Source organism: Argiope bruennichi, chromosome 8, assembly GCF_947563725.1.
Source record: "Argiope bruennichi chromosome 8, qqArgBrue1.1, whole genome shotgun sequence".
Lineage (NCBI taxonomy): Eukaryota > Metazoa > Arthropoda > Arachnida > Araneae > Araneidae > Argiope > Argiope bruennichi.
In genome coordinates, this window is record NC_079158.1 from 101,793,305 (window position 1) to 101,807,704 (window position 14,400).

A 14,400-nucleotide genomic window follows, 5' to 3' on the forward strand; every position below is an offset into this window, starting at 1 on the left:
TCCGTTTGCAAACATGCGAAAATCTCTATTTCCATTCCCAAAACAATTCGCATGTTATAAAAAGCAATTCGCATGTTGTTTATCGAGCAAGCAAATTATTTTCAGTTCTGCAGTAATAGTCTTGATTTTTTTTGAAAATTTGATAAATCTACGATAATCTAAACCCTCAGATATGAAGTTTTCAATATCCTCAATACTTTGCATGAATCGTCTTTCACTCAAATTCACCAAATATTCGTTTGCGAATATGTAAAAATCACTATTTTACATTGCTAGAAACATGTTCAATTTTCGCTAGCCAATTTTACAAGAAGGATCTCACAAGAAAATTATATGTACATATTTTCCCATGTCCTTGATAAGCAGATAGGGCCTGAAAGTGGCTTTGAATAAAACATTAGAGGAGAGTAAGAAGCGGTGTTTCGAATGCGGGCGCCTATAATAATAGGTGACTACCAAAAAAATCTTCCCATGCAATACGAATCAACCTAAAACATGGGAATTTACTATGTAAATGAGAGAATTAATCATGATCTTTGACCTTACATTTGTAAGACGTACATACAAGATTTCATTTTCAGCCTACATCACTTACGTGCTTTCTGTAAGTTTTATCTGCTGTATTGACATGTACATCTTAATGTTAAGATCTGCATTAATGCCCTTTTAAATTTTGCTTCGGAAAATGGGGTTTTAACCTTTTGACTTTTACAAACTCCCACGGAGATTTTTGTTTGGGGCTGTCTATTTTTAGTTAATTATTTTCGTAAATGTAACGAAATATTTTTAGAATGTGATGATTCTCTTTAAAATTAAGAATGCATTCTTATATTTTTCTGGTTTTTTTATAAATATTTGCATCGTGTGTGTGTGTGTGTGTGTGTGTGTGTGTGTGTGTGTGTGTGTGTGTGTGTGTGTGTGTGTGTGTGTGTGTGTGTGTGTGTGTGTGTGTGTGTGTGTGTGTGTTTATCGCCCTTTTATATAACAGACAGTTGAACCAATTATTTTCCTAATTGCCGCAAATACATTGTAACTCGTTATAATGTACATATTAGATTTTTCTGGAATCATTGGATTTTTAATTGATTAAAAAATGAAATTTCAAGATTATTCGTAAATAAACTACTGTTTTAATTATATAAATTTCATTTCTATATTATTTTTTAATTCATTGTTTTAATGTAATATACAATTTATTTGAAGTTTTATCTTTATGAGATTCAACTCATCCAACGAAACGTTCAATTGCGTGCTTCTGATAATGTTAAAATTTAGACCAAGAAATGGCTTCTTTGGAAATTTTTAGTTCCGCATTTATTTCGTAATGCATATATTTTGTATGCATCTGTTATAATCTGTTTTGACTTATTCAATGAAATTCATGTTTTCAGTTTTATCAAATACATTTGGTCTTTCAAAATATATGCATTTCACGGCCTAATAATAATATTTTACAGCCTATAAAATCAATAATTCAATCAATATAAATCAAGGTGAACAAATGATAGTCAAAGGTGCTATATATATACTTTTCGAATCCTGTCGGCTAAATAATATGTAACATATTTTGGTTGAGTCAGAATACAGGTTCGAAACAGTGAAGAGACTTTGTAGTTTTAATTTCGTTTTAATATCCATTTCGGGAAAGCATTATTATTAACAAGGCGCATGGCGGCACAAGGTAAAGAAAAGCGAAAAGGGCCGAACAAATGATTATTAGCCTTAAGTGGAATTGGATCACGAAATATATATATATATATATATATATATATATATATATATATATATATATATATATATATATATATATATATATATATATATTTGCATTGACGTGTCATCAATGTTTCTACAAGGCACTGGTTCATCGGCAGCCCAGAAACAATCAACAGAACCCGAAACTTAATTTTCACTTTCATCATTAATATAGCCAAGTTAAAGGCGCCGGATATTCTAACGTTTCGTCATTATATTTATCCAGAAAAAATTATATAAATTTACTAGTCTTTCTGGCGCTGCTGCAGGCTGATACCAAGGCCATCAATATCCCCCAGCCACGACTCTTTGTCATTATACAACAACTTTTCACACGTAAAATTAAAATTTCTTAATGATTTTACATTAACATTAATTATCTGATTTTTAAGAATCACTTACTTCTGTTGAAGATAATTCACCATTAATTTTCAAATTTCTAAATAATACTTATGCATGAAATTTTCGTCAGGTTTCGTAATTTTAAGCCAATAAATGAGAATGAAATATTCACATTCTCACATGCGAAAGTCAGGCTATCAAAATTATATAGAAAGAGACAAATACCCTCTTGTTTTGTGTGAAGTCATGAATTGCTTTGCACCATTTCTTGCCTTCAAATTTTTCTCCAGAACAAAAATATTTCATTACTTCGACAATAAAACGATTTGTTCCGAAGTGAATTTAGGCTTTAAACTAGATTAAGAATTACTCCTCGGAGAATGGTTTTTTCATTTTTTTAAAACCCACTTCTTGAGGGTGAAAAATTCCAGGAGCATTTTTCACGTCGATTTTCAGACCCAGCACAAGTCAAACCACAAAAAAGAAACCCACGGATATTTTTTAATAATTTTTTGTTGTCCTCTCTGAAAAATGATTTCTTTCAAAACGTACACAATACTTTATATTTCCCTGGGGCATAATAATCGGAAGAAATGAAGAGTGAACCCGGTTTCTGTCCCGTTGTAGCCAAGTCCACCGGCGTTTTAGGCATATTGCTTTCTATGCAAGAGGGAGATATTTGCCCGTGTTTAAAGATGCGTTGTTGACGAAACTTCCCGAGAAGAATCTTGTAAAATGATACGATAATGGTGCGCTTGAGGATTCCACTTCATGTTACCGAAATATGATGAGAATGGAATCACGGCCTATGACAGATCTCCGTCGTTAAGTTTCAGGGTTTTTTTTTATGGTTATTTTTTTGGTTTCTACATGCAAAGACTTTCTTCCCAAGTTATAACTTTGGTTTTAGAAAAAATAAATAATTTAGTTAAAAGTGATGTTTTTCAGTATTCGTACTGTCGTATCTTAATTGAACTTTATTGCCATAGCGAATGTAACATGTTATGAATAACAAGTGAAATGCATACTTAACAAAAGCATTTATATATTTATACATGAGATATTCTTACATCATATATTCTTTATATATTCTTTTTCTATACATCATATATTCTTTATATATTCTTTTTCTATACATCATATATTCTTTATATATTTATTAGCTGACTTTGGCGAAAAGTTGGTTAGACTATAATATTTTCTGTATTTAATTTAAATTAAATTTCTTAGCATCGTTTGATTTTCACAATTCCTTCAACAAAGAGTTTTTAAACATCAAATTATGAGAGATATTAATGTAATATTATTTTAATAGGCTTACCAATCTTCTGCTTATTGTTATTACAAATATTCTGCTTCTTATTCTGTTACTAATCTATTGCTTATTACATGAATCTTTCTACTAAATTCAATTTGACGTTTTGCAATTCATCCTTGTTTTATTTACACTTTTTATGCTGGAACTGTTTAAAAATTCCTGTGAATGGCGCAGTTTGTCCTAAATTGGACCTTGTGCCAATAAACCACACCATACCATACCAAGGTATCGAAACCTTAGCAACAAACGTACTTGAAAATATTTCACAAGAGACATACTTAACTTGCTTCACAACAATATTTACACCGAATTTTAGTTATAATTAAATTTATTAAAATTCATTTCGATACTTTAAAAACATATTAAATGTTGTTTTCTTAAGAAATCCCTCTCCTTTTTATTTGTTCATTACAATATTTTGGGAGAGAGAGAGACAGAAAAATTTCCCGAAATAAACAAATTAATAAAACTGAATATAAAAAAAAAACCAAAATATTATCACAATCTTTCATTAACTATCAGAAATATCACGAGGAAAAAAGAAAAACTATCTCCAGTAATGATATATATCTTACTTTTATATGAAAAGAAAATCAAACCTCATCCTTCCGTTCCTCACATACGTTTTCATGCCCACGAGCTTAAATTAACCACACCGATTTCCCCTAATGGTCCATCATTGAAAACCGCACAGTCGGGTAAACGAGAAGAAAGAAAAGATGAGAGAAAGAGAGAAAAAAAAAAAATAGAGGAGAAGAGAGAGAGAGAAATGGGCAGAGAAACCCATTGGAGCCAGCATCGGAGGAGATTTTTCTCCTCCGTTGTTTACAGCGGGCAATCGGTCATCCCAGGCCTGATTACCATTTATTGTGTAAAGGAAGACGTTGAATGAACAACGAGCTCTGGTAATCAGGGCAGCGAGATCACTTATCCGGCCTGATAGAGTTAAGAGCGGCGGAAGAAAAATGGAGTAAATAAGATTCGGCCGGGGGACGAGTAATGAAAGGGCCCAGCGCCATGATACTGCGGGAAGCGAACCATCTGTGCCCCGCTAGTGGGCATAGTCACGAAGATCGACGAAGAAATACACCTGTAGTCGCTTCTCGATAGCATTTCTCACCGCCTGATAAGCACTTTGCTTTGCGATTTTACCTGGCCTCCCCCTCGCTTTCTTTCTTTTTGCCTTATGCCAACGATTTTCATCCGAATAAAGCTCATTTCGCCATTTGTTTTATTCTGTTGTTTTATGTGACCAACTTTTAATACGAGATTTCACTTTTTTAAATTTGTTATTCTGACTTTTGAATAAGAATTTTTTTTTTTAAGTTTCCATACGTGAATATAACACAATTAATGTAATGATTTATAACATGTGCTATTGCTTTCAATTGTGCTGTATTCTTTTAATATAAAGCAATATATATAATATATTTAATATAAGGCAATATAAGAGGATGATCTTTTATTATAAGCACTGAAACAGTATTGAAGTCCCTAATGATGTTTGTGGAAGAAGTTTAAAGAGAAAGTGATAAGCAATTCAAGAATTGCCCCCTGTGAAAAGTAGGGCAAGCCTTTCATCAACCAATTTGATTACAGTGGTAAATTTTGTTCTTGAGTATATCTGTTGTATAAAAATTTTGATTTCAATTGATAATTTTTTACAAACTAAGCAATTCAAGTACTATCCATTCTGAAAAACGAAACAAACTTTCCATCAATCAGTTTGATTACAATGGACCAAATTTTGCTCTTGAGTGAATTGCTCAAAAAATTTTCTTGAGTGTTTTGTTCTTGAAAATTTTGATTTCTAGTGATATCTTTTGCAAACTGAGCAATTCAAGTTCTGTTTCCTGCGAGAAATGAAACAAGCCTACCATCAGCCAATTTCATTACAATGGATCAAATTTTGTTCTTGAATATATCTGATCTATAAAAATTTTGATTTCAAATGATATTTTTTGCAGGAACTAAGTATTCCAAATCCAATCGTAGCAATTTCAAAACATTATTGGCTACTGTCAGTAGACTACAACAGTCTTTCTTCTGTTGTGATTTCGAATCAAGACTGAAATTCTGTGTCAAGATATTTGCACCGAGGGCGTCGAAACGAATTTCATAAATTAAACCTTTCAATAAAACCATTATATACCTCTAAATTTACAGTTTATGAATATGTGTGTTCGGTAAACTATGTCGTGCCAATGCATTGATAAAGCTTTTTCCTTTCTAGGTGTCAATAAGGATCATATAGTTATGGGTAACTATAAGAAAGTTTCATACTGCATTTAGAGTCTCAAGAAAATCACAAATATCAGCCATCATGATATTAAGTTCTAAACCTCTATAAAATAGGCTGATAGAGAAAAAGCCTTGTTATCAACGACCATTAGCTAGAAAAAACAGTCTTTAACGAAGATCATCCTATTGTGCGGCTTAGGGACTCGAAATACATGCTAAATGTCATAATGCTGTGCTGGAAGAAGGGAAAGATGAATAGTTTCTTAGCTGCTAGTTTTTGCGGGGCATAGAAGAAACAAAACATAAATACACTCATTTCATCTTTTAAAGCATAATACAACGATGCGGGGAGAAATATCATATTCTAGCCTGGATGTCATATATTTTTCCATAGCCTCTGCCTACCTTTTTATCCTCAAACTTGAGATGATCCATTGCTGGAACATATTTACTCACAAAAACTCATCATTATTACTTATGTCATATATAAAGAAATGATTACATGAATTTATTAATACGCGACCTTATTATAAATAACACTTATCAGAAAAATTGAATTATCTTAGTTAAAATCAGTTTTATTATATACTTTTCACAAGTTTTTTCAGATGTAAAGAGGAGAAATTTTCGTGCTCAGGTACTTCGTCGTCAACCTTATTATAAATAAAAAGATTTCAATCCTCTTCGAATTAAACAATATTTTTATATCTTGCTTGCATCTATTTAGGTAAGATATGATTCATAGGTTTATTGTATAAGTAAACGTATTTTCCTCCATAGGATTAATTGATTGCTGAATATGTAATATCGGAAGATACAAAGTTCCACCAACAAGCAGAAGACTATGGAATGAATAACAAATAATGGTAAGTAAGTCATTCTATTGATTTTGAAACTTCCGGCTTTCTGAGCTCTAAATTTTGCCATATAAGGTATGGTAATTTAATATTAATTGTTGAAACCGTTTAAATTGAAAAAAAAAAAAAGCCGAATAAGATCTTACTTTTATTAAGTGAAAAATTACACATGGACCGCGGCAAGCTGAAGATTTGGAATGAGTGCATACACGTCGAACGCTCTCATTTGATTATGAATGTTTAAATATGAAATAAATAATTTTATATGTTTAAATATGAAATAAAAATATGAAATATGAAATAAATAATTCTATTTAAATTCGCTTCATCACTTTGTGCGTATTGAAGTAAAATTCATAAAATTAATTTGAATCGAGTGTAAATATAGTGAAGTGGAAAACAAATCTGGAATTATGTTTCATTAAGGAATCATCATTTTTTGTTTATGGTCGAAAACAAAACAATTATATGCATGTAAATTAAGGTCTTATTCATATATGCATTTTAAAAGGAAATTAATTTAAATAAATAGATAATAAAAGATAATATCAGAACAAAGACTAAATATTTGAACACAATTGTACTCCTCTGTGCTTCTTGATGATCATCTGATTAAAATAAGCATACACTTTTCAATAAATCAAATTTTGAATAACGTTTAGATCTGAAATCTAATCTTTTGCTTTCAATTCATGCAACCCGCTGAACTTCATGAATACAAGTCATTTACTAAGAATATTCGAAATTCTGTTAACGGGATGTGGGGGAGGGTAGACAGTCTCTTGCAAACATTCGATTCCCATGCTAACAGAGCAAAGTTAAAGTACTCTTACTGATCTACTCACCCCGTACATGCCTCTCGCATGCCGACATGTATCAAGGAAAGAGTTTAACGTATGCTTAATCGGTGCCAACTTCTCAAACTATTAAATATTCAGTCCTACCCTTCCAACCCCCATCCCAACAACTGACCCTGTTTCCTTCCGGAACATTCTTCGGGCATTTGCATAGGATGCGAGGGAGCGATTACGCGCGTACATTTTGCTCTTGCTGATCGTTGCTGCTATCGAAGACGCTGTGGAAATCGTCCCTTTTTTTTATTATTTTTTGGCGATGTCGGTTATCCTTTTTCATCGGGTGCCGTGTCAAAGAGCCTGGCAATCGACTTGCTTAATGTCTTTTGAAAAGGAAGGCGAGTGAATGGGGGGTCGGGGAAGATTCGTTGTTGGCCATTAGTCGGAGACGTTTTGATGGATGGAATCGAGAAACGGTGTCCTGCCTTTTCGCCCACTTACACATCTTTTCTTTGCTCTCGGGGCGAGCACACCCCTTTCTCCAAGAAAACTTTCGCATGTTCTTCGCACCGATTCTCGTTCTTCGGCACGAGGAGGAATCTGATGCCAATGGTTGGCGAATTATCGCCTCTCGGTGATTTAAAAACGGGCCTTAAATCAATATGTTTGATTTGACTTATTAAATTAATGTCCCATTTTGACACTACACCACTTGCGAAGGAAATGATTCACTTGGTTGCAGAATTTTTCAACACTCATTTCATTTCACTTTTATTATATTTACAGTGCGGTCTCGTCTCAGCTTTCCGTCTGTAATAAATGAAGATATGAGGCAGTCGAAAAATAAATATGAGGCATATTTTAATAAGATTACGTCTATAGGCCCCTTGTGACATACAGACTGCTTAATAGGATAGACAATGAAAAAATGAGGATGTGTGACATCTGGAATCTAGCATTTCATCTTTAATCAGTACTTTGTATGTTTAAATGACGCTCAGTGTATACTTCTAACTTTCGCCTTCTTATTATATTTAGATTAAAATAATAACTTAAAACACATTTAATGTTTTGCTTCTATGGCGCCCCCGAAAACTGGCATTCAGGTCATCTATGCATTTTTTTTTTCTTTCTTACTTAGCAAACCCTTCACCATTGTTTACAAGTTGAATTATTTCATCGTCTCACAATATTCCAAGCAGATGTTATTGACTTGGTGAAAAATATATGGACGCAGAGGTGATACGCGTTAACATGATCTTAATATCCTTATCAATAAAGAAACAAACACCCAGCTAGCGGTAGTGAAAACTCCACAGTATATATTTAATTCTATGATCTTTATTGAATTTGGAAAAAACATCGCATATTGTGAAATATTGGACAACAAGATTATATTGTATACAGAGATTAAGTAAGTTTAACAAATTTAAGTTAACAAATTTGTTAACTTTAACTTAACCCATTTGAGTTAAACAAATTTCAAAGAAATAAATATTTTCACCGTTATGAATTAACATTTTTTAAAGAATTAACAACTTTAATGAATTGAATGACAATGTTGCAGAGCATTCCTACCTGCAAATGTTGTTACTGCTAAACTGCTAAATGTATAGGATGAGATTCAATCTTCAGCGTAAATTTCGTATTGTGACTGTTGGATAATAAATATAACACCGCAATAATTAAGCTACTATCGTTGTTGTTGCCTATTACTGATTCATTTCGTGCAGTAAAAGAGTTGATGTATTCTAGAAAAAATGAAACAAGGGTTTTAAAAAAAAACCTCAGAAAAGATGTAAAATAAAATCAGACTTTAAAATGATAATAATAACAGCACCATCAGAAAAAAAGTAACAGCCCTGCTACAAAACTACTCCCTGCCCTCTCTGCTACAAAGCTTCAGAAAGATCAATTTGTGTTAGCTCCTCTAGATACTACTGTTATCAAAAAGTACTCGAAATGGTGGCATAAAAAAAGCATCCATTTATTTGTTAAAATGTATTTCATTTTATACAAAGTAATTATTCCAAATTATAATTCACTTTCGTCAAAGTTTTTTCCATTAATCACGACATGCTTTTAAAATCGGTTTTGTGAAACTCTTCCAAAGTTTGTAGTGAATTTTCGGATGATGATAGGCTAAAAATGGTGACGAAAAGAAAAATAACATGGTGCTAAATCTGGGAAATATGAAGCTAGAGAAGCCGTACTTGTTGAATGTCTGGTTAAAAACTCATGTACGATTATTTTACTGTGAGAAGACGTATTGCTATAACAGAAAACCAACAATCTTCTCGTCATATTTCAAAGTATTTTGGAATAAAAGTATTACCCACAAATGACGCATATTCTCTATTAGCATACTTATTAAAAATTCATAATGCACAACACCATGACAATAAATGAAAACAGTTAACAATAAATGGATTTTTGAACGACTTTAACGAGATCTTATCGGTCTTGTTTCATCTTTCAAGCGCCATTATTCAGCTGTTTCTATATGAAAAACACGTATCTTAATTTTATCACTATTAATAGTGCGCCTTAAGAAAGCATCTCTCAAGCCACTTTAGCAAGTTGTTTATGGAACAACTGGAGAAGCGAAGCTTCGCAATTCTAAATAATCTCTTCAAATTACTTGATATGAACCAAATGATATAAGACCTTCCCCAATATTGTCGAATTTAGTCAAAAAATGATCACTAAATATTGATTATCTGACTTTAAGGTTACAAGGATTATTAATTAAAAGAGATGGCCTACCAGATAGCAGATCATCTTCAACGGATTCCGTACTTTTAAACCTTTCATGCCTATCAAATGCAGTTGTTTTTATAAACAGTCGCCTTTTAAATGAATTTTGTAATAATTCAAATGTTTTTGAATCACAAATTTAATTGCGAAAACAAAATTTAAGACATTTTCTTTGCTCAATAATAGTCGTCATTTCCTGAAAATCAATAAAGTGAAAATTCTTATCTCATTAAAAAAAAAAAACATGTTTTTAGATGATAAGAGGATACAAATTTCTACTGCTGCCAGATATTTGTGGAAAGCATAAAAAATGTTGGCGAAAACTTACAGACAATATTATCAATAAATATATTTTAAATGCAAAATTCTAGATACTTTTTGATCACAATAGTAGGTAGGTTTCCAACAGGTTGTGATATCATAAGGAATTAATTCTCCAGAGGAATCTTTAGCTCTCGATTCCTAAGAGAGATAAAGCCATAATTCTTGTATTTTAGAGGTACTTCAATTTTGTCGCCAAAATCATCTTTGGAGTTATAGCTTAGCATCCATTAAAAATCCCTTCAAATATCTCTTTTCAAATTTAATATAATCATAATGAATAAAAATATTATAGAAAATCTTGACTTTAGCAAGTCAATATTGCTGCTAATTTTTTTAATTGGTACATATTCTGTAACTCGTATTATTTTCAAAATCCTCGCATTAGTACTTGACTTGCGCTACAAGCGTTTTTATCAAATAAAATATGACGATTTTACTATATTTAGATATCGCTTCTGTGGTTTAATTATAGGCATTCAAAAGTAAAGAAGGTGATAAAACATTTTTGTGAAAATAAGAAAAATAATTTTGTCCCCTTAATTTTTTTCCTTTAAAAGATATACAAATGAATTCATTTCGTAAAAGCGGTAAATAAATATAATTTTAGACGTATATATATAAAAAAAAGAGTGCTTTATATAGATCAGGGTTCACTCTTAATCCCGCATGTTCGTATCGAGTCAGGAAAGCATGAATCGTTTTTTTTTTTTTTCTTTCCCATTTAAGTAAATTACTGATAATTATATATTTCTTCTTCTCTTTAATTTTCAGTACTTTCACTCACATACACAAACAACTGGAAAAAAAATCTGGGAATAGGCGATGAAATTTGCAGCATTTCAAGCATTCTAATTCGGGCTCATGCAAACAGAAATAAATTGTGATCTTTTTTTCCTTAGATCCAACCTAATTTCAAAAATCAGGTCATCACATTCGAACTGAAGTTAAAGCCATATAACGAGATCTCAACTCAGAAACATGGGTACAACACAAATTACAATGAAAAACAATAAAATTAACAAAAACTGCGTTTAAAATTACTGAAAGCGTTTATTTAAATAAGCAATCATTTAAATTTCTTTTGAATAATTATTTCAATTATAGCGATTCGTTGCGCATCATCCAACCCTCCCGTCATGGTTCACGATTCCAAAAAGGTACCGCACCCCAAAAAAATTTCAATGGCAGTTCGATAAAGAAAGTAAGGGGAGCAAGAACGAAGATATCGAACTGTTCGAGTGGCCTCTGGGAGGGGAGGTCTTTGATTACAGCTCTACAGTCCTAAACAAACACTCTAATGAGCTTTTGTCGATGTCCCAATGGGTCTTTGAGTGATGTAACTTCACGAATCATAAGTGATAAGACTTCTCTCAAAAGAAGGTCAATCAGCCATTGTAGGCCTCTCCTATATTTTGTACAAACTCTAATTTCGCTATTCAGTACATTTCTATTAGTTACCAAAAGAAAACTAAATCTGTTTACTTTCTAGAGTTGAAAATAGAGCAAAAGAATGAAAGAAATCACCTCGAAACTGATGACGACATGTTGATTTACGTTCTATTTACGTAATAGGAGTTTTAAAAAATGTTAAGAATTTTATATAATGTCTTTCAAATCTTATTTTGATTAAGTCATGAATTGAGTTTTAATTATTTTGATTTAACGAAAGTGAAAGGAAATTTCTAGGAAAGAGCTTTTCCAGGAAATTTCTCAGAAATACAGATAAAAAAATGTCGGAGTGAAAGAAATGACACTCGAATAGTTTTTTCGCCTTGTTGAGTTTGAGAGGATAAATTGCATCATCTGGACTTTAGTGATTTTGAGAATATTTATTTTTGAAAACCATAAAATGCACTTAAGCAATTTCAGAGTTAAAAAAAAAAAAATGCGTTGTTTAGGTAATAAAATTTTAAACCATGATTCCAGTGTTATTTTTTTTCCTTCGAAAATTTCAATATATATATATATATATATATATATATATATATATATATATATATATATATATATATATATATATATATATATATATATATATATATATATATATATATATATATATATATATATATATATCATAATTTAATAAAAGATTTTTTTTAGTTGTCGTTATTCATGCAAAATTCATGACTTCAACATATATATATATTCGGGGTTTTTTTTTGTTGTCTGCCCATAAATAGCTATAACTCAAAAGTGTAATTAGCTATAAAGATAAAGATTTGTATAAAATCATAACACATAAGTCGTAGATTTTTTCAATGGAAATCCGTGCACTGAAAGTATATCTGTCTTCCCGTTCGTGTGCATGTGAAAACGATAACTCATAAATTCGAAAAAACTAGGAAGAGGAAATTTTGCATATGATTCTCTAATGAGAACTGTAGATCTGTAGCAGATTTTAGGTCAAATCTACCTAGGATTGAATTTCTGTCGATTTATCTATTCGTTGGCATATGAACAATCCAACAGAATAATTCTTTTTGCTCTAAAAAACAGAAGTTCTTGCTTAAATATAAGTTATGGGAAATGCCTTTCTAAAAAATATCTCTATGAACCCTGACATTCGAATTGATGAAAGGTAGAAAAATAGTATCAATAGTATGCAATTAAACAGAGAATAATAGTATACCATCTTAACATCAACAATGTCTTGCACATTGAAATGGTCTTAATACATTTCAGTGTGAGAGGTATTTTTAGTTTCCTAAATGATTTAACCGTTCTTATCTTTGGTTCCATGTCTTTGATCGTATATGTTATATATCAATCACAGTTCCAGGAATTAGTATTAGATAAGTATTTAGATAAAGAATTGGCAAAAAATTAGAATTGGGCTTGAAGATATTTCAAAACTCATGAAGATATTGCTTTGAAAGTAATATGGATTAATTTCAAATTTATCTTTTTAATAGTAATTTACCTGCGTTTAATAAAAAAAATATATTTCCGTCCACTTAAAGAAAAAAAAAAAAAAAAAAAAAAAAAGATGGTTACTTCAAACCATTATTTTCTTTGATTATACACATAGCAAATATTTGAAATCTTAGGCTTCGTAAATTTTAAATAGAAAAATACATAATGTCTTTAATATATACTTAAATTTCCTATATATGCATTCATTTTCTAACTGATATTTGCCCTTGATGAATTGAAACAGGATAATTAAAATCCGATTTCCCACATGCGTGTTAGCAAAACGAATAAGAAATAGAGGTATAAACACGCGATGCAGAACTCTCTTAGAGTGCTTTCAACTCGGGTTTTCTGAGTGCTTTTAGAGAGGTTTTCTTGGGAAAAGAACAATCAGTATTTGACGATTGTAGTTAGTTGGACAATGTAAGGAAGTTGAAAGAGGTTTTCTTTCTTCCTTTTTTATATTCTTATTACCCAAATGTTAAAAATTTGAATTTTTATTTAAAAATTCTTGCTTGTTTCTCTAAATCATTATTTTTTCAAGAAATGTCTAGATTGCGAATTTAAGAAAAAGTTTGGTCAAAACAGATTCAAACTTTTTTTCCAAATTCAGAAACGAGCTATACAAATAAATTTTTCCACTGCCATTAATAATTATGGCAGATTTTATTTATTTGTTTTTCACATCTTAACCAAATATACGGTTTCAAATTTACTCCAGACGTTGAAAAAATCAAAATTGTCTTTCTAGAAGAACAGTTGTTTCTTTTATTTGTAAAAGTTGGGAAACCGAGGAAGACGGTGTTAAGGTGGATTAACACACAGCCAGTTATAAGATTCCAGTAAGATCCCGCATGCGTAAAAGAAAGATTGTGTATACACTGAAAGAGCGGACAGTAACAAGAGATTGTCTCGATGCGACATGTATTTGCCACTGTACATTTTTTTCGCATGTGTGGTCTTACTGAATGGATTATAGCTGGTTGAATGAAAATCCCATTTTACTTGTTAAACAATGATATTATATTCCAGCGACGATTTTTGTCTTGAAGAAAATAAATTCAAATATTCTTTGTAGCATGACAACTCTTGAATA

At 31.2% G+C, this 14,400-nt stretch overlaps 1 protein-coding gene across 5 annotated transcripts in view; it reads left to right on the forward strand.

The window, feature by feature from the left end:
* The window catches only part of LOC129980850 (homeotic protein antennapedia-like), a 788,317-nt gene that overhangs the window by 696,646 nt on the left and 77,271 nt on the right, over positions 1-14,400 (forward strand). For all 5 annotated transcript variants that reach the window (XR_008785259.1, XR_008785261.1, XR_008785260.1 and 2 more), the window contains one exon: positions 6,437-6,522. The gene's annotated coding sequence lies outside the window, so the exon portion shown is untranslated. The remainder of the gene's footprint in view (positions 1-6,436; positions 6,523-14,400) is intronic.